Source organism: Cherax quadricarinatus, chromosome 10, assembly GCF_038502225.1.
Source record: "Cherax quadricarinatus isolate ZL_2023a chromosome 10, ASM3850222v1, whole genome shotgun sequence".
Classification (NCBI taxonomy): Eukaryota; Metazoa; Arthropoda; class Malacostraca; order Decapoda; family Parastacidae; genus Cherax; species Cherax quadricarinatus.
Genome location: NC_091301.1, coordinates 42,632,421 through 42,658,336, shown reverse-complemented (window position 1 = coordinate 42,658,336; position 25,916 = coordinate 42,632,421). Strand labels below are relative to the sequence as shown.

Genomic DNA, 25,916 nt, shown 5'->3' with positions numbered 1-25,916 from the left:
GGATTTTTAAATAAGAACCATTTTCACTACTCCACCCACCACCATCTCTACTTATCCACCACCCTCACTACTTCACCCACCACCATATCTACTCCACTCACCATTATCACTACTCCATCCACCACCCTCACTACTCCACCCATCACTATCTCTACTCCACCCACCACCATCTTTACTACACCCACCACCATCTCCACTACACCCACCACCCTCACTACTCCACCCATCATACCATCACTACTCCATCCATCACCAACACTACTACACCCACAACTATCACAACTCCACCCACAACTATCAGTACTCCACCCACTGAAGGAACCTCTGTGAGGCAGGTAAATATCATGCAGGCCTTCCCTAATGTATCTGGAGAAACTGTGTTAAAATGGAGGTTACCTCTTCCTCGGATTTATATGAAAACCAAACAAGGGACGAGGTGCCTCACTACAATCTGGAATTAGTGTGGGAGTATTATCCTTCCAGTTATGTCTTGGAAAGAGCATATGGAATGCGGTGAAGCACCTGACATTCTGCTGGGTACAGAGATGCTGCTAATTAGTGGCGGCATATCCGAAGCTCGCTTGTAACTCGGATTTTGGCTTGCAACTCATAGCAAAAAATCAACCAAGCGACGGGTCGCAACTCGGAAAACTTCTAAGTTGGGGCACTCATAAGTCAAGGTACCACTGTGTATATATATGTATAGTATATGCAAAACAACCACTGTGAAAGAGTAGTGAAACTCCAACGCTTTCATGACTACTCACATTGTCAAGGAACTATGAAAGTAATACATGTACATCAAAGGAAGGCAATTAAAGGGCTTAGACCACACCTCACAGCCAACTCCCACAACGAAGAAACACCTGACGCGCGACAATACCGAACTCATAAGAAAAGAAGAACACTGCAGTAGGTCCGCTGGTCCAACTAGACAGGTCCTCACAACATCCCACTAACAAATTATTCTACCCAAGAAATAAGGTTTACTATTTGTCGAATGTGTTATTAAACTCTAACCAAATTTTATTAATTAAGTATAAATGAATCTAATTTATATAAACCTAAGGAAATATTCATATTATTTTCAAAACTGCTTTTTATGAAACAAGATTCAATTATATTTCTGTCAACCATGGACTTGCTTGATACAACTTTCTCAACTTTTTGAAAATCAATTGGATGGTTAAAATCTCTCTATGTGAATAAATAGAGCATTGGAATCTTGTCCAGTTCTAATGCTATATTTATGTTGTTTTAATCTAAGTTCGAGACTTTTACCTGAGAAATGTAATTGATAAATCATTTAAAATTGCCAAAAAGGGACAACCAACCTTATTCAACTAAAAATATGCTGGTTCTCCCTTACCATGAAAACTTGGTTGATATGCCTTCTCTTCTTAAGACTTTTAATATTAAAGTTGTATTTAAAAATCTTGATATAGTAAAAAAACTTTTGATAAAGAATTCCCCCCAAAATGTTGGCGGATGTGTCTATAAGATTCCTTGTAAAATTTGCGATAAAGTTTATTACGGTCAAACTGGTAAAAGTATCGAATTTAGATTAAAACAACATAAATATAGCATTAGAACTGGACAAGATTCCAATGCTTTATTTATTCACGTGAGAGATTTTAACCATCCAAGTGATTTTCAAAAAGTTGAGAAAATTGTATCAAGCCCTATCCTCAACCTAGAGAACAGTCTTACAGTGGTGATTCTTGTTCAAAGAAACCATACCACAGATGGGATAGAACCCGCGATCAGTCTCAAAACTCTCTGATCGCGGGTTCTATACCCGTCCGTGGTATGGTTTGTTTGCAATCGTGTCATTACGATTTCGTGAGTCTTGTTCAAAAAGTAAGGCCAAACAACCATGGCATGCTGAATCCTGTGTAATTTGCTTGTTTCTTGGGCCCACTGGGTTACTACTTCCCAAAGACATATTGATGTAAATGACCCATGACATCTGTGTGAGAAAGAAGTCTACTAAAGTGTGTGCTTCATAAATCAGTTTTAGCATTAGCATCTGCTCATTCACTTCAGGGTATGCGGGATGCCAGGGACGCTAACAGAACTTCACATCTTTGTGCCAGTTACTGATATGGGCCAACCACTCCTGAATTGTTTGATCCACAAGGTGAGGAGAGCCATACTGAACTAGGGCTAACATGACTATTATTATTGCATTTGTAGGGGTAAGGGGGTGGGGTATTAAACTCATAGGGTACACACAGCACCTTGGCAAATAGGAGGTATAGCTTCATTTAAAGGCAAGGAAGGTAGAGGCCAAGTCCTTGGATTAAGAGCCCCTCACCCCTTGAGGGGTTAGGCATCAACAGAATCTGAATAAATATTGAACCAAGACCCATCATGCTTACTATTGTGATGAAAGTAGCAACAAGGCATGTGGAATGTTGCAATGGGAACTCCAACTCCTTGGATCAGAATCCCTTCACAAGCATCAAGGTACCTTTTTGAAAGGGGGTTTAATGCAGTGTGATCTTAACCTTTGTTACTCTGGCACTTTTAAGAATGTTTGAGAAGGTTTAAAATTGAAGCAATTCATTGAAGTGTTGTAACTTGTAATGGCCCTCCTAGGTTTAGAGATTTTATCATATTTGGTATTATGTAGATTTCTTGTATGGCTGAGGCTATCTGACAGCAACCATATGCCCCCAACATAAACATACTGAATGTTCTGCCAAATGTCCCACATTAATTTTTTTTCATTTAGCTGTTATGATTAAACATATCAGCATGCAACCTAGTCTAGCATAGCCTATATACAGGTCACTGCCACAATGTACCTGGCTGCCAGGCAAACAGACACTTCCTTCTCCTGGTATATTGCTAGTAGGTATTTCAGTCTTTTATTATTATTTTAATTGTGGGAAGCGCAAAACCGGGAGGCTGCACAGTGCCTACGAAATGCAATCAGGCTTAAGAAGTGCTTGGGTCAAGTGCTCTCCAGTGCCTGGATCAAGTGCTCTCCAGTGCCTGGATCAAGTGCTCTCCAGTGCTTGGATCAAGTGCTCTCCATCACCTGAATCAAGTGCTCTCCAGCACCTAGATCAAGTGCTCTCCAGCACCTGGATCAAGTGCTCTCCAGTGCCTGGATCAAGTGCTCTCCAGCATCTGGATCAAGTGCTCTCCAGCACCTGGATCAAGTGCTCTCCAACACCTGGATCAAGTGCTCTCCAGCACCTGGATCAAGTGGTCTCCAGGACCTGGATCAAGTGCTCTCCAGCACCTGGGTCAAGTGCTCTCCAGCGCCTGGATCAAGTGCTCTCCAGCGCCTGGATCAAGTGATCAGCGCCTGGTTTAAGTGTTCTCCAGCGCCTGGATCAAGTGCTCTCCAGGGCCTGGATCAAGTGCTCTCCAGCACCTGGATCAAGTGCTCTCCAGCACCTGGGACGAGTGCTCTCCAGCACCTGGGACGAGTGCTCTCCAGTGTCATGTGGGTTTCGAAACGTGGATTGGGTAAAAATACTCACGTAGGCTGGTAGTACGTACGTATATTATAATGACGGAAGTATGGGAAGCGCCACAGCCGGCCTGCCTCTCTGCTCTCTATCGTAAGACTGACTAACTCAGTGCCCATGTGAGGGGGTGTTTGAAATCCTGCTATGGTCAGCAGCAATATGAATACAGTCAGTGATTCATGCAGAGACGGTTGGTAGTGAGTCATCTACTGGTACACTGGTTACTGGTAACTGGTTACTACTACTGAGAGCTCGGCGACGCTAACGTATGTCGTCCCGACATACAACTAATACAAACTAGAGATGGCAGGTATACGGCTTGGGCTGATTCTATACAATGTCAAAGTACACAACAATTGAACATTATAACATACATAAGTAGAACATTGGAATGGAAGCTTACGTAACTGAAACTGTAATGCAATACAAGGTATAATATAGCACAACTCATCGAATGAAACTCAACGTTGAGATTACAATAGAAGTGATAAAAAAAAATTTGATCGATCGATCTGTATTCATGTGATCTACGGATTCTGAGGAAGGAATATATACAAAGAAAGAAGTGTTTAACAGAAAAGCAGATTCGGTGCACTCAAATCTAGACTGTTAACTCTCAGAATTCGGAGAGAACGTGAACACAAAACAAAATTCTTGAATACTGATAAGTTGATACTTTATAACGACGGAAGTATGGGAAGCGCCACAGCCGACCTGCCTCTCTGCTCTCTATCGTAAGACTGACTAACTCACAGTGCCCATGTGAGGGGGTGTTTGAAATCCTGCTATGGTCAGCAGCAATATGAATACAGTCAGTGATTAATGCAGAGACGGTTGGTAGTGAGTCATCTACTGGTACACTGGTTACCGGTAACTGGTTACTACTACTGAGACCAGCACCTGGATCAATTGCTCTCCAGCACCTGGATCAAGTACTCTCCAGCACCTGGATCAAGTACTCTCCAGCACCTGGATCAAGTACTCTCCAGCACCTGGATCAAGTGCTCTCCAGCACCTGGATCAAGTGCTATACAGCACCTGGATCAAGTGCTCTCCAGCAACTGGATCAAGTACTCTCCAACACCTGGATCAAGTGCTCTCCAGCACCTGGATCAAGTGCTCTACAGCACCTGGATCAAGTGCTCTCCAGGACCTGGATCAAGTGCTCTCCAGCACCTAGATCAAGTGCTCTCCAGCACCTGGATCAAGTGCTCTCCAGCACCTGGATCAAGTGCTCTCCAGCAACTGGATCAAGTGCTCTCCAGCACCTACATCAAGTGCTCTCCAGCACCTGGATCAAGTGCTCTCCAGCACCTGGATCAAGTGCTCTCCAGCACCTGGATCAAGTGCTCTACAGCACCTGGATCAAGTGGTCTCCAGGACCTGGATCAAGTGCTCTACAGCACATGGATCAAGTGGTCTCCAGGACCTGGTTCAAGTGCTCTACAGCACCTGGATCAAGTGGTTTCCAGGACCTGGATCAAGTGGTCTCCAGCACCTGGATCAAGTGCTCTCCAGCACCTGGATCAAGTGCTCTCCAGCACCTGGATCAAGTGCTCTCCAGTGCCTGGATCAAGTGCTCTCCAGTGCCTGGATCAAGTGTTCTCCAGTGCCTGGATCAAGTGCTCTCCAGCGCCTGGATCAAGTGCTCTCCAGCGCCTGGATCAAGTGCTCTCCAGCGCCTGGATCAAGTGCTCTCCAGCGCCTGGATCAAGCGCTCTCCAGCGCCTGGATCAAGTGCTCTCCAGCACCTGGATCAAGTGCTCTCCAACACCTGGATCAAGTGCTCTCCAGCACCTGAATCAAGTGCTCTCCAGCATCTGGATCAAGTGCTCTCCAGCACCTGGATTAAGTGCTCTCCAGCACCTGGATCAAGTGCTCTCCAACACCTGGATCAAGTGCTCTCCAACACCTGGATCAAGTGCTCTCCAACACCTGGATCAAGTGCTCTCCAACACCTGGATCAAGTGCTCTCCAGCACCTGGATCAAGTGCTCTACAGCACCTAGATCAAGTGGTCTCCAGGACCTGGATCAAGTGCTCTACAGCACCTGGGTCAAGTGGTCTCCAGGACCTGGATCAAGTGGTCTCCAGGACCTGGATCAAATGCTCTCCAGCACCTGGGTCAAGTGCTCTCCAGCGTCTGGATCAAGTGCTCTCCAGCGCCTGGATCAAGTGCTCTCCAGCGCCTGGTTTAAGTGTTCTCCATCGCCTGCATCAAGTGCTCTCCAGGGCCTGGATCAAGTGCTCTCCAGCACCTGGATCAAGTGCTCTCCAGCACCTGGGTCGAGTGCTCTCCAGCACCTGGATCAATTGCTCTCCAGCACCTGGATCAATTGCTCTCCAGCACCTGGATCAAGTACTCTCCAGCACCTGGATCAAGTGCTCTCCAGCACCTGGATCAAGTGCTCTCCAGCACCTGGATCAAGTGCTCTCAAGCACCTGGATCAAGTGCTCTCAAGCACCTGGATCAAGTGCTCTCAAGCACCTGGATCAAGTGCTCTCCAGCACCTGGATCAAGTGCTCTACAGCAACTGGATCAAGTGCTCTCCAGGACCTGGATCAAGTGCTCTCCAGCACCTGGATCAAGTGCTCTCTGGCACCTGGATCAAGTGGTCTCCAGCAACTGGATCAAGTGCTCTCCAGCACCTAGATCAAGTGCTCTCCAGCACCTGGATCAAGTGCTCTACAGCACCTGGATCAAGTGGTCTCCAGGACCTGGATCAAGTGCTCTCCAGCGCCTGGATCAAGTGCTCTCCAGCGCCTGGATCAAGTGCTCTTCAGCGCCTGGATCAAGTGTTCTCCAGCGCCTGGATCATGTGCTCTCCAGCACCTGGATCAAGTGCTCTCCAACACCTGGATCAAGTGCTCTCCAACACCTGGATCAAGTGCTCTCCAGCAACTGGATCAAGTGCTCTCCAGCACCTGGATCAAGTGCTCTCCAGTACCTGAATCAAGTGCTCTCCAGCACCTGGATCAAGTGCTCTCCAGCACCTGGATCAAGTGCTCTACAGCACCTGGATCAAGTGGTCTCAAGGATCTGGATCAAGTGGTCTCTAGCACCTGGATCAAGTGCTCTCCAGCACCTGGATCAAGTGCTCTCCAGCACCTGGATCACGTGTTCTACAACACCTGGATCAAGTGCTCTCTAAGACCTGGATCAAGTGCTCTCCAGCACCTGGATCAAGTGCTCTCCAGCACCTGGATCAAGTGCTCTCCAGCACCTGGATCAAGTTCTCTACAGCACCTGGATCAAGTGGTCTCCAGGACCTGGATCAAGTTGTCTCCAGGACCTGGATCAAGTACTCTCCAGTGCCTTGGTCAAGTGCTCTCCAGTGCCTGGATCAAGTGCTCTCCAGCACCTGGATCAAGTGCTCTCCAGTGCCTGGATCAAGTGCTCTCCAGCGCCTGGATCAAGTGCTCTCCAGTGCCTGGATCAAGTACTCTCCAGTGCCTGGGTCAAGTGCCCTCCAGTGCCTGGATCAAGAGCTCTCCAGCACCTGGGTCAAGTGCTCTCCAGTGCATGGATCAAGTGCTCTCCAGCGCCTGGATCAAGTGCTCTCCAGCGCCTGGATCAAGTGCTCTCCAGCGCCTGGATCAAGTGCTCTCCAGCGCCTGGATCAAGTGCTCTCCAGCACCTGGATCAAGTGCTCTCCAGCACCTGGATCAAGTGCTCTCCAGAACCTGGATCAAGTGCTCTCCAGAACCTGGATCAAGTGCTCTCCAGCACCTGGATCAAGTGCTCTCCAGCACCTGGATCAAGTGCTCTCCAGCACCTGGATCAAGTGCTCTCCAGCACCTGGATCAAGTGCTCTCCAGCACCTGGATCAAGTGCTCTCCAGCACCTGGATCAAGTGCTCTCCAGCACCTGGATCAAGTGGTCTCCAGCACCTGGATCAAGTGGTCTCCAGCACCTGGATCAAGTGGTCTCCAGCACCTGGATCAAGTGGTCTCCAGCACCTGGATCAAGTGGTCTCCAGCACCTGGATCAAGTGGTCTCCAGCACCTGGATCAAGTGGTCTCCAGCACCTGGATCAAGTGGTCTCCAGCACCTGGATCAAGTGGTCTCCAGCACCTGGATCAAGTGGTCTCCAGCACCTGGATCAAGTGGTCTCCAGCACCTGGATCAATGGTCTCCAGCACCTGGATCAAGTGGTCTCCAGCACCTGGATCAAGTGGTCTCCTGCACCTGGATCAAGTGGTCTCCAGCACCTGGATCAAGTCCTCTCCAGCACCTGGATCAAGTCCTCTCCAGCACCTGGATCAAGTGGTCTCCAGCACCTGGATCAAGTGGTCTCCAGCACCTGGATAAAGTGGTCTCCTGCACCTGGATCAAGTGGTCTCCAGCACCTGGATCAAGTGCTCTCCAGCACCTGGATCAAGTGCTCTCCAGCACCTGGATCAAGTGCTCTCCAGCACCTGGTGCAAGTTCTATTCAACATTTTATACCCCCCCCTTCCTAAATAGTTTTAGTTTCTGAGCGAATTTATTACCGAGTTTAATTCAGAGAACATAAGAACATGTTATAAAAGAGAGGAATCACAGAGAGCACTAACACCTGGTCAGCACAGTGTGCTGACCAGGTGTAAGTGTCCTCGTGTATGACATATTACCTTTTATCTTCATAAATTTATTGTAGTTGGTTTGACTGAGTAAATTGGTCAGAATTGCAGATTCTTTCTCTTGCTAATACATTTTCAGTGTTTCTGTAACTGTGTTGTTAACAATTAACCTAAGTATAGTTTGTGAGGCTTGTGTTATTATGGTAAATGCTTCCAACTAGTTTGTCAGACTTTTATTGCAGCAAATCTTGCGTTTTATTATGAAAATTTAGTTCAGTTCTTAAGTTTCTTGTATAAACATGAAAACAGTGGAGCACTAAAGAGAACAGTGGAACACTAATGAGAATACAAGAACAGTGGAGCACTAAAGAGGTATTAAAGCACGTAATGAATTACTAATTCGTATAAATTGAAAAAATACATTATTGAATATAATAATTATGGCTATGCAAAAGTGACAAATAACTTGAAGAGTTCGCCCAAGTTTGACCAATAAGTCAAAATGTGTGAGTATATTAAGTAGTGGTAGCGGAGGCAGAGCAGGTGTGGCGGGTGGTTGACACTTGAGCGCCTGCTGGCCGCCATGCTCCACTAAAACACTCTGGCCACAACACTAACAACCATCATTTACTCGCAAGTTAACCCATTAACACTCCAATTAGGCACACACGACATTCTATATTTTATGTAGAATTAACTGGTATGTTGTTTTATCTAAATGGAAGAGCTAGTTTCATAAGAAGTGAAGAAAAATACTTACGTTGAGCCGAGAAACAACAATCAGCTGATAGATGTTTACCAGGGAAGACGATGGCTTTCCAGCACTTTTCTAGCAATATTATTTTATGTATAATATTAAATTTATAAAAACTAAAGTGTAAGTTAGCATGTGTTAACGCAATAAAATAATAAAACATATAATTAGTTAGATGTAACATGTATGAACATGCAATATAATTAATGGTAAAGAGTTTGTGATCGGTGCAAAAGTTTGAGCTCTCACCTGATTGGCTGAGGCCAGGCAAACACTGTGACGTCACTGTCATCTCAAATTCGTAGTTGAGTATTTTCTATGGCGGATGTGCCCGTGTGTCATCCTGACAAAATCTCGTAAAATCTCAATCATCTGTGTACGTGAAATGGTAAGTACGTGACGTCCGTATTCTAACATCATTCAAGAATCATCTGACAAACAATCTCTGCTCTCGAGGACTTTTGTGAAGAGAAATGGGCGTTTAGAGGTGGGATAACTAAAGATTGTATATATGGCTTATTACGTCAGTTCCACAAAAAGTAAGTGTAATATACGATTTTCTTGCTAATTTTCTACCAGCAAATATTGAAGTTGAACATTGGGGGAGTCTGTGGGCTGAGATATCGTCTCGAGTGACTAGTCTTCGGATCACCATCTATAATTTCTTTCCCCGCACGAATAATTTTAAGTTAAATTTGCGAGACTGTCGAGAATACACACGAGAAGGAATTAATAATCATTTGTTGTTCCTGGTATACCCAGAGAGTGACGTAGCCATGAAATAAAGGGTGGTGGCGAGAAACTCGTCTGTTTGTCTTCCAAGATTCTCAGGCTGCTACAGTCCCTTTATTTTCGGGAGTGGGAACGTTAACAACGTTTTCGTGTACGGTTTTGTGTTAGGTTTTGTGTTATATCGTGAGTTGTGTTGTAGTGTTGTGGTTGTGAAGGTGAGGTTCGTGATAACGAGGTCGGTGTTCCAGTTTGGTGTCCGCCACAAGTTGGTGTTATGTTGTGTATTTGGTTGTGAGCTGTCGTATAGTGTTATGGTTGTAAGTAGTTGTGCAGTGTTGTGGTTGAGGGTGAGATATAGTATGTGGTTGTGGTGGTGATGTTCGTGTTAGCGGGGTTGGTGTGCCAGTTTGGTGTCCGCCACAAGTTTGTGTGTTGGGGCGAGGCCACTCTGCCACCGCGGGGGAGAACACCCCTCCAGCTCTCCTCCCCAGCCACTCTCAGCGTAACCACGTAGGCCTAAGACAGAGAGGCGGTGTGCACTTGCTCTGCGGTTTTTCGTTAAAAGTTGTGGTTTAAAGTGGACGGAGGGTGTTGCAAGTGGGTATAGTGTTGCAACTAGTGTTGGTGCACGGCCTGGCGTGGGCACAAGCCCCAGGGACACGTCTGGTGCTCAAAAATCGACTGAGATGGGCACTCCGGTTATGTGACAAAGTCCGGCGGTTTGGCGTGGCGTTTTAAAGTGAAACAGGCAATTCATGGGTTAAAATTCAGGTATTACGTTGTGATTCTAGAACAAGTAGATGTGAGGAGGCAATTTGTGCATCAGTAAAGAGACAAGCGAGGTGTGTGGGTGCTAGAGGAGGGTGCAAGTGGGAGTTGGCTGGTGGGGGCCATCATACTCGCCCCAGCGTCCACTCCCTCTACTTTGTTGGCAGATTACACCTCCGCCACAAGCCCATCACACACACTACAACTGTTGTGAATTCAAATTCCTTGTCATACCAAGGCAATGGAGACGGCTGACATTTTTCGAGCAGGTAGGTTTTTCGTGTTCACACCGTTCCATGTCTCCCATACACCCATATTTGTACTTGTTAAGGCGCCACCCTATTGTCTATGCCACATTCTCTTGCCTGCTGGGACAGTATTAATATAGTAGATGTCGTATACACTTGGAACACGTCAAGAGTGTGCATATCTTATGTTGGGTCTCGCGTGTTGGTGATATGGTGATAGCATACGGGGGAGCTAGCCAAGTTTCTTACTGTGATAAGAACTATACTCTGCTCCATGAGTGTCCTAATGATTATCTAGGTGTTTACTACGTTTTCTAGGGTAGTTCAAGGGAGGACGCTGGGGATTGATTACACTGTAACCTAAGAGGTCAGAATTCTCAAGATATTTAGTCTAAAGTGATTTTAATAAAACGTGAGCGCTTCATCTACATGAATTGTTTTTTATTTCTTAAATAACATAATTACCCAAAAGTGACTTAGTGACAAGCGAGCAGCAGCTGGCGAGCAGAAGCCGTAGATTTTATACGTCTACTATATGTATGCTCACAGAAGACTTGAAGGTTGAGTACCGAGTTAGTTAATATCATCTATTCCAAACTACGTTATTTGATAATTTTGCTAAGTTTTTGTGCTGCAAAATTTTAGTGTGGGGGTTTCAGTATGATGCAGTCAGGCCATTTTGTTGGACCAGGCTCCAAAGTTGTCCGTTCATCGCTTTTGTCTGCTTGGTGACATCCAAAGTTGTGTCGACTGATAAAGGGAGAAGACATTCTATTACAATCTGTTTAGTCTAGCAGAGGCACAACACCTGGGAATATATAATATAATCCTGAGGTATTTGTAAAATGTATTACAGTCATCTGGGATAGTGTATGAACCAATACTAAGGTCGAAACTACAGATTGTGGTATGCAGCACAACATTGTTAAGGTTGACTAGTAACTCCTATGTTGTAATTGAGTTGCCATCACCTGAATCTGATGCTCTTCCGTAAACATACTACACCACAGGAAACCTTTGTGCACGCTAAACACACATTATTACAACTGTTTTACATTTTTGTATATAATATAGTGTAGGTTGCATCAGTGCATCATCTATGTTGGTTTAGCACAACTTATGACGTGGGTCAGCAGTGTGAACAGATATCAGGCCGGACAACATAGCGAGGGTGTTTATAGCTTTTCAACATCCCAAGCAGCCTTGAGATATCTTCTGTCTTTATTTATACTCTTTATTTTATATAACTATCACAAATTCCTTCACATTACTAGTACATACACAGTTTGGAGCAAGTAATTATGGACTGTTATGTCCGGATGCCGAGAGGTAAAGCGTCCGGCTCAATCGAAATGATCTAGGTTCTATCCTTCCACGAGTTGCGAACATATGGGCAAGTCTTGCATGTGTTGTCCTCATTCGAGGAGTTAATAGGTACCAGGGTTTTAATCGACTATTGTGGGATGTATCCTGAGGAAGAATCCAAACGCCAGCAAAGAAATTCGGGCTATCCTGGATTATTAAGTGTCTACACTCTAGACCTTACGTCCTCCACTGGTGGTAGATCGTACGTGTGTTACTTCTTAGAGACCGAAGATAGCCCATTATATAATGAGCCATACATAATGTAATAAATACTTATTACCTTGCTATCAGCCTTATTTCTTTTTTGACCTCGTGATCATTTAGACAGCCTTATGTGTAATTATAAGACTCGCCAAGTGGGCCCCATGTCCAAACATAACGTGTGGAGGAGTACACAAGATAAACCCTGGTGCTGGTGCAGGGTTTTTGAACCAAGGAATTTGAGCTACCCTTCCTCTCCGTTGATTTAATTGATTACATCAACTTCTCCAGGCACTGTATAACGTTTGCGGATTTAATACTTCTCATCGTTATAATAATTCTCAAGCTTCTGCGGTTGAGGAAGAAACCTGCAAATGATGCCTATAAAGAACTTAAAAAAAAAACATAAATGATTGTTGAGCAGTAACCTAGGTGGGGGGAGGGGAGGATGTAGGGAGTGAGGGGGGATAGAGAGAGGGGAGTTCCTAGTGATTAGCTGAGCAGATGTCAATGTTATTTATGTATCCTCCACACTCATGGCCTCTAGTTTGCTTGGGATAAGATCGATACATTCTAGTTTTGGTTAAAAATTGAAGTTTAGCAGTGTTTCGGGCGAGTCGATGGTTGGGGGCAGTAGAATTTGATGAGGGTTTACCTGGAGTTTACCTGGAGAGAGTTCCGGGGGTCAACGCCCCCGCGGCCCGGTCTGTGACCAGGCCTCCTTAGGTCAGTGTCCCAGGATGCGACCCACACCAGTCGACTAACACCCAGGTACCCATTTTACTGATGGGGAACATAGACAACAGGTGGAAAGAAACACGTCCAATGTTTCTACTCTGGCTGGGAATCGAACCCAGGGTGGTTTACTTTCCAGCATGTGTGCGTTCATATATTAGTTGGGATGTAATTGTAGTTGTTGGGTTCGGGTTCTGAAGTCTCTTGTCATATTTGCATGATAGCTCGTATGTAGTTTACTTCCTATTTCTAGTGCATTCCATTTCGTAGTTCAGGTTCGTTTCAGGTCAGGGTGAGTTGCGTGGGCAAGTTTCCTTGCATCTAATGCCTCTCTCCTTAGCAGTAAATATAGACCTCATTGTGTTTAAGGAGTCGTAGAAGTGACTCAGTGGTAGACTATGCGAGGGCCTCGCAGAGATATGATCCTTGTTGGTTCAAAGTAGTCGTGGTTAATATTTAACTTACAGAGCTAATCAGTCAAAAAGCCTTCTACTTGGCCATCATCGCACTAAAGTTGCTAATTGCATCTCCGGTTCACTTTTTTCTCTACCTTCCATCCTCCCCAACACTTGTCATAAGTATAGCTACTCCTTCCAGGATGTGTTCAATTTGTCGAGACCTCTTAGAAGGAAAAAGAATGAATGTCTCCTGATTATTAACCCCGAACGGTAATAAACTATGGAAGCCAATCAGTGTGACGTTAAGTTCGGGTTCGCCTGAAATATCTTGAACGTTGTAACCATGTTTCCTTTTTGTTTATTTGTTCCTCCAATATCGTAAGGTTTAGTTATTGGTGTTCTGTTTTAGCCTAGAAGTTCATATAAAAATTTCTGGATAAATATATGGACCATCTTGTGATAATATAGTTAAGAAATCTGTTTGTGAGGGTGAAACAACTCGTACCACTATTCATGACTGGCTTTTGACCAAATCATACCCATGCTTGAAACTTTGTATTAAATGTACTTTATTGTTCCCTTATCCAACTCGATCCACTTGCATACCAGAGTGAACCTAAAATGTACTCCCTAACATCCCTGTGACATATCAGTCTAGTATGCAAAGGACCTGCCTAGTATTTAAAGGACCTGCCTAGTATGGGCCAACAGGCCTGCTGCAGTGTTCCTCCTTTCTTATGTTCTTTTACCTGTCTCGTTGTTCTCGTAATTTATGATCGATCTTTGCACCATTACTTGTGGTGTGGAAACAGTGACGATGTATACCCCAATATTGGCATCAACTTGTTTACCTATTGTTCATTTGTTGAGTCCGTGGGTCATCGCCCCTGTGGCCCTGTAGAGGAACCGGTCACCAGGTTGATAGCCACCAGGCTGTTGGCGCTGGTTGATAGCCACCAGGCTGTTGGCGCTGTACGGTATGTTTGAGTAGCACTAACGACTTTTGTGCTGAGCTTCCTGAAGGCTGTTCCAATGTTCAAGGGTGCAAATGCACCCTTTGTTTCTCCCACATAGGCAGTTGCTGCTGCTCCTGTTATTGTGTTATTTCTCCATGTCTCCATCACACCATCTTGCTTGAACAGTATTAAGGCAGATATAGAACATTCATTGAATTGAGTACGGTAGCTAAAGCTTCCAGGTTTAGCTCCCTCGCCAGGAAACCCCAGGTTCGATTCCAGGTGAGCAAAGATGCGCATGTAAGTCTCCTTACACATGCTGCCCCTGTTCACCTAGCAGTAAATAGATACTTGGGGATTAATCCATAGTTCTGGGTCTCTCCATAGAAATGTGGGGGGGAAACCCGGAAGGATTGCAGCATATCTGCAAAGCTCGACTTTCTTGGGGTTATTAAACCCTCCGGGATTAGTCCCAAGAAACTGGCCTTCTAACTGCAGGTTGTTTTTTATTTTTAATTCCTCCATGTTTTTCATGCAGGAAGTTCACATCAACCATAAACAACAACAGCGTGGGAAACTGTGTTCCGAGGCAGGTGGTTTATCAATAATACGGTTAACTTTTAAGGAACCCCTCGCTTAATTATTTTTAGTCTCCTTTGGAGTCCTCTTAGATATCCTAGTCAGCCTTCGATGTACGGAGTGGATGGCGTGTCCACACCCCAGGAATATTCAGTGCGCTCACCCCGCCCTGCCTTTCTTCATCTACTTTTACTTTAGTCATTCTACCACAAAGCCTCGTTTTACTACGTTATTTTTTACGCGGTTGCCATTGTTACTTATAAACATAAAATTTAGGATGTATTACACAAACCTTTATACACATATTTAAATACTGATGAGGAAATTAAAAAAAAAAGTCTGGGGCAAGTCTGGCAGTTCGTTGATTGAGCAACACTGGGAAACGTTTAAGTTTGCATGCGTATTTGAAGGCGAGATTGTGTTGTACTATAGACGTGGTTAGTGAGACGACTACCCTTCTCTGAACTCAGTTATGTTTACTTTCGGAGTGAGGAATATGTGGAGTTTGTGTAGTGTGTAAACCTATAGTTGAGTACGTGGGAGGTGAGCGCAGCTCGTTTTTAATGTTCAGACCAATTATTGGGAGTGCATTGTCACTACTGGAAAGTTTGGCCTCAAGTGTCACCAGTCACACGCTGGGAATGCCTTACTGACAACCCCGTCATGGGTTTGGTAACTAAGGCAGGGTATTAGTGTAACCCCTTCTCTTCAAACGTCCCCCATCTCCACCTGGCCTCTCTTAAAGCTTCGGTGATCAAGAAAGTCCTGGGGAGGTGATCTATAGTAGTCCTGGGGAGGTGATCTATAGTAGTCCTGGGGAGGTGATCTATAGTAGTCCTGGGGAGGTGGTGATCTATAGCAGTCCTGGGGAGGTAATCTATAGTAGTCCTAGGGAGGTGGTTCTGGAGACCTGGGGAGGTGAACTGTGGTGGTCCTGGGGAGGTGATCTGTGATAGTCCCGGGGAAGGGATCTGTGGTGGTCTTGGGGAGGCGATCTATGGTGGTCCTGGGGAAGTGATTTATGGTGGTCCTGGGGAGGTGATTTATGGTGGTCCTGGGGAGGTGATTTATGGTGGTCCTGGGAGGTGATTTATGGTGGTCCTGGGGAGGTTATCTATGGTAGTCCTGGGGATGTGATCTGTGGTAGTCCTGGGGATGTGATCTGTGGTAGTCCTGGGGAGGTGATCTATGATAGTCCTGGGGAGGTGATCTATGGTAGTCCTGGGGAGGTGATCTATGGTGGTTCTGGAGAGGTGATCTGTGGTAGTCTTGAGGAGGTGATCTATGGTAGTCCTGGGGAGGTGATCTTTGGTGGTCCTGGAGAGGTGATATATGGTAGTCCTGTGGGGGGGGGCCTGATAATTTCAAGTCCTGGGGAGGTGATCTATGGTGGTCATGGGAATGTGATATGTGGTGGTTCTGGAGAGGATCTATGGTGGTCCTGGAGAGAGAATCTATGGTGGTCCTGAAGAGATAATCCATGGTAGTCCTGGTGAGGTGATCTGTGGTGATCCTGGAGAGGTGATATGTGGTGGTCTTGGGGGGGGGGGTGATAATTTACAGTAGTCCTGGGGAGGTGATCTATGGTGGTCATGGGAATGTGATATATGGTGGCCCTGGAGAGGTGATCTATGGTGGTCCTGGAGAGATAATCCATGGTAGTCCTAGGGAGGTGATATATGGTAGTCCTGGGGAGGTGGTGATCTGAAGTAGTCCTGACGGAGTCTGTTGGTCAAAGGTAATGCTGGGGGAGGTGAGACAAGTGACTCGATTGTAGTCATAAGGAAGGTGGTGGTGATAAGGTAGTTCTGGGAGAGATAGTGGCAGTCGAAGATAGTCCTGGAGGAAGTGTGGTGATCTAACAGTATCAACATCCGTAGTCCCGGGCTATTCAACTTCTTACCCAAATGTATCAGAAACATTGCTGGGCCAAGTGTAGAAGTCTTCAAAAGGAAACTGGGCAAGTATCTACCAAGTACCAGATGAACTAGGCTGAGATGGATATGTGGGCTAGCGGGCCGCCAGTATCAACAGCTTGGTTGACCAGGCCAGCACTAGACAAGACTGGCTCAGGGATGGGCATCGGGGAGTAGGAAAACTCTCAACACTAATCTAAGATGTCGAAAGTAACATATCTAAGGCAGTCGTGGGGGAGATGATACTGATCAAAGATAGTCCTGGGTAGGTGTGATGATCTAAAGTAGTACTGGGGTAGGTGTGTTGGTGGTGGTCTAGGGTAGTACTGGAATAAGTGTGAAGCAAGGTTGGAGTGGTAGTGTCAGCTGGAGTGTACACAGCTAGGTTGAGGACGCTGGTTTGCTTCAGTGGGCACAAATGTCACGGCTGTTTAACTGATAACACAGTGAGTACAAGGTAACTACACTGATGGTTGAGTAATGGTGTGTGGTTATGTTGTGGGGATATTGGTGTGTAGTGATGTTAGGCAGATGGTGCGTGGTAATGGTTAGGAAATGGTGTAAAGTGATAGGGAGATGTTTGCGGTGATGGTAGGCAGATGTTTGGGGTGATAGTGGGGAGTTGTTGAAGTGTGGTGATCTGGTTTTTAAGAGGAAGTGGACACGTTCCACAAATCAGTACCTGACGAGCTAAGCTATGGTCCGTACGTTAGACTGCGTGCGGCCAGCAGTAACAGTCTGGTTCAGACCTTGATCTTCCAAGAGGCCTGGTCTGGGACCGGGCCGCGGGGGACATTGACCCCCGGAAACGTCCTTCAGGTGACCTTCAGCGAGACGGTGTGAGGATGGTGTGAAGTTGATGCATGGTGGTGATAGGGAAGTGGTGTGTGGTTATGGTGGGAAAAAGGTGGTGATGGGGAGAAGACGGTGTAAGTTGATGGTGGGGCGATGTTGTCAGTAGTGTTACTGTGTACTAAGTATATTACACAGTACACAGTAACACTACTGTTTCTGTGCTGATGGTGGGGCGATGTTTCTGTGAGGTGATTGTTGGGAGATGTTTGTGTTGATGGGGATGTTAGAGTTTGTTGAGTATTGTGGGACGTGATCATAAGGATGTTGAGGTGTGGTAGTAAGATTTTTTTTTTCTGGCTTTGTCATGGAGTTGTTGGGGTCTGGTGGTGATATGTAGCAGTATAGTCATAAGTATATTGGGGTATACATGGAGAGGGTTTCGGGGTCAACGCCCCCGTGGCTTGGTCTGACCAGGCCTCGTGGTGGATTAGGGCCTGATGAACCAGGCTGTTACTGCTGGCCGCACACAAACCAACCAACGAACTACAGCCCGGCTGGTCAGGTACTAATTTTAGGTGCCTGTCCAGCTCCTCCTCGAAAACATTGGGTGAATGTTGCATTTCCTGCCGAGTCTTTGGGTGAATGTTGCATTTCCTGCCGAGTCTTGCTCTTATAGGGAGTGATTTTCGTGTGCAAATTTGGGACTAATCCCTCTAGGATTTTTCAAGTGTATATTATCATGTATCTAGCCTTCGTTTCAGGGAATGCAAATCAAAGGACGTCAACTATTCCCATTAATTTAGGTGCTTTTTCGTACTTATGCGTGCCGTGAAAGTTCTCTGTACATTCTCCGGGTTTGCAATTTCGCCTTCCTTGAATGGGGCCATTAGTGTACAGCAATATTCCAGCCTAGAGAGAACAAGCAATTTGAAGAGAATCATCATGGGCTTGGCATCCCTAGTTTTGAAGGTCCTCATTATCCTGCCCATCATTTTCTTAGCGGATATGGTAGATATATTGTTGAGATTTTTAAAAGTGAGATCCTTTGACATTATCACTCTCAGGTCCTTCACATCAGTTTTTTGCTAACAAACATTTGACCAACCCAACTTTCAATGCCACCCAAGAAACATGCTCCGATGTGCAAGCCCCTCTCAAATCCAACCCCTCCCACTCATGTACTTATCCAACCTAAATTTGAAACTACCCAAAGTCCTAGCCTCAATAACCCAACTAGGTAGACTGTTCCACTCATCAACTACCCTATTTCCAAACCAATACTTTCCTATGTCCTTTCTAAATCAAAACTTATCTAATTTAAATCCATTACTGCGGGTTCTCTCTTGGAGAGATATCCTCAAGACCTTGTTAATATCCCCTTTATTAATACCTCTGGACTTCTGTTGCTTACACTTCTTGATATAAATCCCAGTAATCTATTTGCCTTATTACGTACGCTTAGGCATTGCTGTCTTGGTTTAAGGTTGCTGCTTACCATAACCCCCAAGTCCTTTTCGCAATCTGTATGGCTAAGTTCTACATTATTTAACTTATAAGTGCTAGGGTTATGGACACTCCCGAGCTTCAGAACCTTGCATTTATCTACATTGAACTGCATCTGCCACTTTTCTGACCAAGAGTAAAGTTTGTCTAAATCCTCCTGAAGTTCCCTAACATCTACGTTTGAATCAATTATCCTACCTATCTTCGTGTCATCAGCGAATTTGCTCATATCACTAGTAATTCCTTCATCAAGATCATTGATATATATTATAAACAACAACGGGCCCAAGACTGATCCCTGTGGAACGCCACTTGTAACTGATCCCCACTCGGATTTAACCCCATTTATGGACACTCTCTGCTTCCTGTCTGTGAGCCATGACTCGATCCACGAGAGCACCCTTCCCCCAATGCCATGAGCTGCTACTTTCTTCAACAGTCTTTGGTGCGGAACTCTATCAAATGCCTTACTAAAATCTAAGTAAATAATATCAAATTCTTTATCATGGTCAACAGCCTCAAAAGCTTTACTGAAGAAAGTTAATAAATTAGTTAGACAAGACCGGCCTCTTGTGAATCCATGCTGAGTATCATTAATCAGGCTATGCTTATCGAGATGGCTTCTTATAATCTCAGCTATAATTGACTCTAGTAATTTGCCTACAATTGAGGTCAGGCTTATTGGGCGGTAATTTGACGGTAACGACTTGTCCCCTGTTTTAAAAATAGGAATTACATTCGCCATCTTCCACATATCAGACACTACACCTGTTTGAAGAGATAAATTAAAAATATTAGTTAATGGTTCACAGACTTCCATTTTGCATTCCTTAAGAACCCTTGAAAGTACCTCATCAGGACCCGGTGACTTATTTTGCTTCAGTCGGTCTATCTGCTTCACAACCATTTCACTAGTGACTGTGATGTTACATAATTTATCTTCTTCTGATCCACTATAAAAATTAATTACCGTTTTGCTCTATTGTATGTGTGGAATTTGTTTTATACTCCGATACTGTTTTAATTTTCACGAGTTTTATATATCGGAGTAATTAAAATTTCTCTTCATTGAACTTCATATTAAGGACACAAGTGCAACTAATGTGACATTTTATTGTGGCAACGTTTCACTTTCCATGAGCTTTACGGCTTGATAAAGCTCCTGGGGAGTGAAACGTTGCCACAATAAAATATCACATTAGTTGCACTTGTGTCTTTTTACTTTACATTTTGTCGGTAATTCTTCCAACATTAATACGAACTTCATATTAGTTTTCTACGGCCCATTTAAATATTTGATTGATGTCTGCTTGGAGACTTGCAGTGTCTTCGATGGATGACAGTCATGCAGATTTGGGTGTCATCTGCAAAGGGAGACACTGAGCTATGACTTAATCTCTGTCTATTAGATATGAGGACGAGGAACAGGATAGGAGCGAGTATTGTGCTTTGTGGAACAGCTTTTCGCTGTCTGCCTCAGACTTTACTCTGCTATTACTCTTTGTGTTCTATTTGTTAGGAAGTTATAGATCCATCCTCTAATGTTGAAGTATGAACATAGGGATATTGGGGTTTGGTGGTGATATAAGAACATAAGAAAGAAGGAACACTGCAGCAGACCTACTGGCCCATGCAAGGCATGTCCAAGTCCCCCATCGCTCCAATCTAGCCAGGTCAGGTCATATTCACTTAGGGAAGGCGCACAACATCTGACTTAGTAGCACAACTTAAAACCATTGCTGCAAGTCCTGTCTTGGCTAGATATTTTTAGCATGCTATTTACATCCCTTTTATTTATTCCTGTTTTCCATTTATACATCTCAATTATATCCCCCCAAATTCTACACCTTTCTAGAGAGTGCAGATTCAGGGCCCTCAGTTTATCCTCATTGGAAAGATTTCTGATAATGGGATCAACGTTGTCATCCTCCTTTGTACGTTTTCCAGAGCATTTATATCCATTCTTTAATGCAGTGACCAAAACTGTGCAGCATAGTCTAAATGAGGCCTAACCAAGGCTATATAGAGTTGAAGAACAACCTGAGGACTCCTCTTATTTATGCTTCTTGATGTGATGCCAAGGATCCTGTTTGCTTTATTGTGAACACTTACGCACTGTTGTCTTAGTTGTAGATTACTGCTAACCAGAACTCCCAAATCCTTTTTGCAAACAGTAATATTAAGATCCACATTATTTAGTTTATTTGTGGTATGGTTATTTTCCTGTCCAATGTTTAGAACTTTGCATTTATCTATATTAAACTGTGTCTGCCACTTCTCCAACCACTGCATCAGTCTATTTAAATCTTCCTGGAGTGCTGTAATGTCCTTGTCAGAATGAATTGTCAGCCTGTTTTGGTGTCATTGGCAAACTTGCTCATATCACTATTTATTCCCTCATCTATGTCGTTTATGTAGATTGTGAACAACAAAGGGCCCAACACTGACCCCTGTGGAACACCGCATGTAACGCTTCTCCATTCTGATTTCTTCCCATTTATGCAAACTCTTTGATGCCTATCTGTCAACCATTCCTCTGTCCAGAAAAAAATTCTCATATTTTGTGTACCTTAATTTTCCTCAATAGTCCTGATGTGGGACTCTATCGAAAGCCTTACTGAAGTTCATATACATAGTCAATCATTACCATGATCTGCCTCCTCAAATACCTTAATGAAAGAAGTTAATAAATTTGTAAGGGAGAAATGCCCTTTTGTAAAACTGTCCTGAGATTCGTTGATCAATTTATGCTTTTCAAGATGGCTACGAATTGCCTCGGCAATTATTGATTTCATGAATTTTCCCACTATGGAGGTCAGGCTTATTGGTCTATAGTTCGAAGCTAAGGACCTGTCACCTGCCTTGTAAATAGGTATTACATTTGTCATTTTCCACTTGTCTGGCACCATGCCAGTTTGTAGTGATCTGTTGAAAAGATTAGCCAAAGGTTTGCTAAGCTCCTCTTTACATTCCTTTAGAACCCTTGCATACAGTTCATCATGGCCTGAGGATTTGTTAGGTTTTAATTTATCTCTGTCTAAGAACCATGTCACTTGTGACCCTAATCGTGCATAGTTTATTATCGTCCTGTTCTACATAATTTATTATTTCTGGAATATCGCTAGTATCTTCCTGTGTAAATACTGAGAGGAAGTAAGTGTTAAAAATTCTACACATTTCCTTATCACTGTCGGTGATCTGACCCAAGTAACTTTTGAGTGGGCCTATCTTGTCCCAAATCTTATTTCTGTATACCTGAAAGAACCCTTTTGGATTAGTCTTCGATTCTCTTGCAACTTTAGCCTCATAATATCTTTTTGCTTTTCTTATTCTTTTTTTTTTCTCTCTCTAACTGAATATATTGATTTCTTAACCGCCCCTCTCTTTTGATTCGCCTATATAAGAACATAAGAAAGGAGGAACACTGCAACAGGCCTGTTGGCCCATACTAGGCAGGTCCTTTATAATTCATCCCACTAACAAACATTTGACCAACCCAACTTTCAATGCCACCCAAGAAACAAGCTCCGATGCGCAAGTCCCACTCAAATCCAACCCCTCCCACTCATGTACTTATCCAACCTAAATTTGAAACTACCCAAAGTCCTAGCCTCAATAACCCAACTAGGTAGACTGTTCCACTCATCAACTACCCTATTTCCAAACCAATACTTTCCTATGTCCTTTCTAAATCTAAACTTATCTAATTTAAATCCATTACTGCGGGTTCTCTCTTGGAGAGATATCCTCAAGACCTTGTTAATATCCCCTTTATTAATACCTATCTTCCACTTATACACTTCGATCAGGTATCCCCTCATTCTTCGTCTAACAAGTGAATGTAACTTAAGAGTCTTCAATCTTTCTTCATAAGGAAGATTTCTAATGCTATGTATTAATTTAGTCATCCTACGCTGAATGTTTTCTAACGAATTTATGTCCATTCTGTAATATGGAGACCAGAATTGAGCTGCATAATCTAAGTGAGGCCTTACTAATGATGTATAAAGCTGCAGTATGACCTCTGGACTTCTGTTGCTTACACTTCTTGATATAAATCCCAGTAATCTATTTGCCTTATTACGTACGCTTAGGCATTGCTGTCTTGGTTTAAGGTTGCTGCTTACCATAACCCCCAAGTCCTTTTCGCAATCTGTATGGTTAAGTTCTACATTATTTAACTTATAAGTGCTAGGGTTATGGACACTCCCGAGCTTCAGAACCTTGCATTTATCTACATTGAACTGCATCTGCCACTTTTCTGACCAAGAGTAGAGTTTGTCTAAATCCTCCTGAAGTTCCCTAACATCTACGTTTGAATCAATTATCCTACCTATCTTCGTGTCATCGGCGAATTTGCTCATATCACTAGTAATTCCTTCATCAAGATCATTGATATATATTATAAACAACAACGGGCCCAAGACTGATCCCTGTGGAACGCCACTTGTTACTGATCCCCACTCGGATTTAACCCCATTTATGGACACTCTGCTTCCTGTCTGTGAGCCATGATTCGATCCACGAGAGCACTCTTCCCCCAATGCCATGAGCTGCTACTTTCTTCAACAGTCTCTGGTGCAGAACCCTATCAAATGCCTTACTAAAATCTAAGTAAATAATATCAAATTCTTTATCGTGGTCAACAGCCTCAAAAGCTTTACTGAAGAAAGTTAATAAATTAGTTAGACAAGACCGGCCTCTTGTGAATCCATGCTGAGTATCATTAATCAAGCTATGCTTATCGAGATGGCTTCTTATAATCTCAGCTATAATTGACTCTAGTAATTTGCCTACAATTGAGGTCAGGCTTATTGGGCGGTAATTTGACGGTAACGACTTGTCCCCTGTTTTAAAAATAGGAATTACGTTAGCCATTTTCCACATATCAGACACTACACCTGTTCGAAGAGATAAATTAAAAATATTAGTTAATGGTTCACAGACTTCCATTTTGCATTCCTTTAGAACCCTTGAAAAAACCTCATCAGGACCCGGTGACTTATTTTGCTTCAGTCGGTCTATCTGCTTCACAACCATTTCACTAGTGACTGTGATGTTACATAATTTATCTTCTTCTGATCCTCTATAAAAATTAATTACCGGAATATTATTAGTGTCTTCCTGTGTAAAAACCGAGAGAAAATAATTATTTAAAATCGAGCACATTTCATTCTCTTTGTCAGTAAGATGCCCATAGTTATTTTTAAGGGGACCTATCTTATCTCTGACTTTTGTTCTATAGACCTGGAAAAAACTTTTTGGGTTAGTTTTAGAATCCCTAGCAACTTTAATTTCATAGTCCCTTTTAGCTTTTCTTATCCCCTTTTTAATGTCCCTCTTAATGTCAATATACTGATTCATAAGATGACCCTCGCCTCTTTTGATACGCCTATAAATTCCTTTCTTATGCCCTAGTAGATATTTCAGCCTATTATTCATCCATTTTGGGTCATTTCTATTTGATCTAATTTCTTTATAAGGGATAAATGTTCTTTGAGCAGCATGTGTTGTGTTCAGAAAACTGTCATATTGATAGCTCTCTTCGTTACCCCAGTCAACAGATGATAAGTGTTCTCTAAGCCCATCGTAATCTGCTAAGCGAAAATCTGGGACTGTTACTGAGTTATCCCTACTATCATACTTCCATTCAATTCTAAATGTAATTGATTTGTGGTCGCTAGCACCCAGTTCCTCTGAAACTTCTAAATTATTAACAAGGGATTCATTGTTTGCCAGAACTAAGTCAAGCAGGTTATTACCCCTTGTAGGTTCTGTCACAAACTGCTTCAAAAAACAATCCTGAACTACTTCTAAGAAGTCGTATGATTCTAAATTCCCAGTCAAGAAATTCCAATCAATATGACTAAAGTTAAAGTCTCCTAGAATTACTACATTATCGTGCCTTGTGGCCCTAACAATTTCCTCCCATAGTAGTCTCCCCTGGTCCCTATCTAAATTTGGGGGACGGTATATCACACCTAAAGTTAATTTTTCATGCCCCTCTGAAAATTCTATCCAAACAGACTCTGTATGTGTTACTTCAGACTTAATACCCGTTTTTATGCAACAGTTCAAGCGATCTCGGACATACAATGCCACCCCACCCCCCTTCCTGATGCTTCTATCTACTTGGAACAATTTGAAACCCTGAATGTGACATTCTGCAGGCATGTCCCGACTTTTTGAATTAAACCACGTCTCAGTAATGGCAAATACATCTATGTTACCTGCACTAGCAACTAGTCTCAACTCGTCCATCTTATTCCTAGCACTGCGACTATTTGTGTAATATATACTTAAGGACCCTCCTTTCTCTTTACCATTCCTGCTCCTTTCTGTTATTCCACTAAACCTATTACTGTCCTTGTCAATTAGTGCCACTGGCTTTCCAATATCCACCTCATTTTGCCTATTACTAGTTCTCCTAGTACTCATATTACTACCCTGAGACTTCACAGTTTTCCCGCAAAAACCCATACCACTAACTATTCCTAGTTTAAAGACCTAACAGCTCCCTCCACTGCGTTGGCCAGTGCTCCCACCCCACACCTAGATAAGTGAACCCCATCCCTGGTATACATGTCATTTCTGCCATAGAAGAGGTCCCAGTTGTCAATGAATGTTACTGCATTTTCCTTACAGTATTTGTCCAGCCAGCAATTGACACCAATTGCTCTGGACAACCATTCATTTCCAACTCCTCTCCTTGGCAAAATGCCACATATGACAGGTTTCCCACCCTTCCTCCTAATTATCTCTATTGCTGATCTATACCTGCTAATCAGGTCCTCACTCCTACGTCTGCCAACATCGTTGCCTCCAGCACTGAGACAGATAATAGGATTGCTCCCATTACCTCTCATGATGTCATCCAGACGGCTAACAATATCCTTCATCCCAGCCCCAGGAAAACACAC

At 43.7% G+C, this 25,916-nt stretch overlaps 1 protein-coding gene across 1 annotated transcript in view; it reads left to right on the top strand.

Annotated features, from left to right (window-relative positions):
* Positions 1-9,117: 9,117 nt before the first annotated feature.
* The window catches only part of LOC138851027 (paired amphipathic helix protein Sin3a-like), a gene marked incomplete at its 3' end in the record, with an annotated part of 156,944 nt that continues 140,145 nt past the window's right edge, over positions 9,118-25,916 (top strand). Inside the window, 1 exon segment of the mRNA XM_070083798.1 lies at positions 9,118-10,569.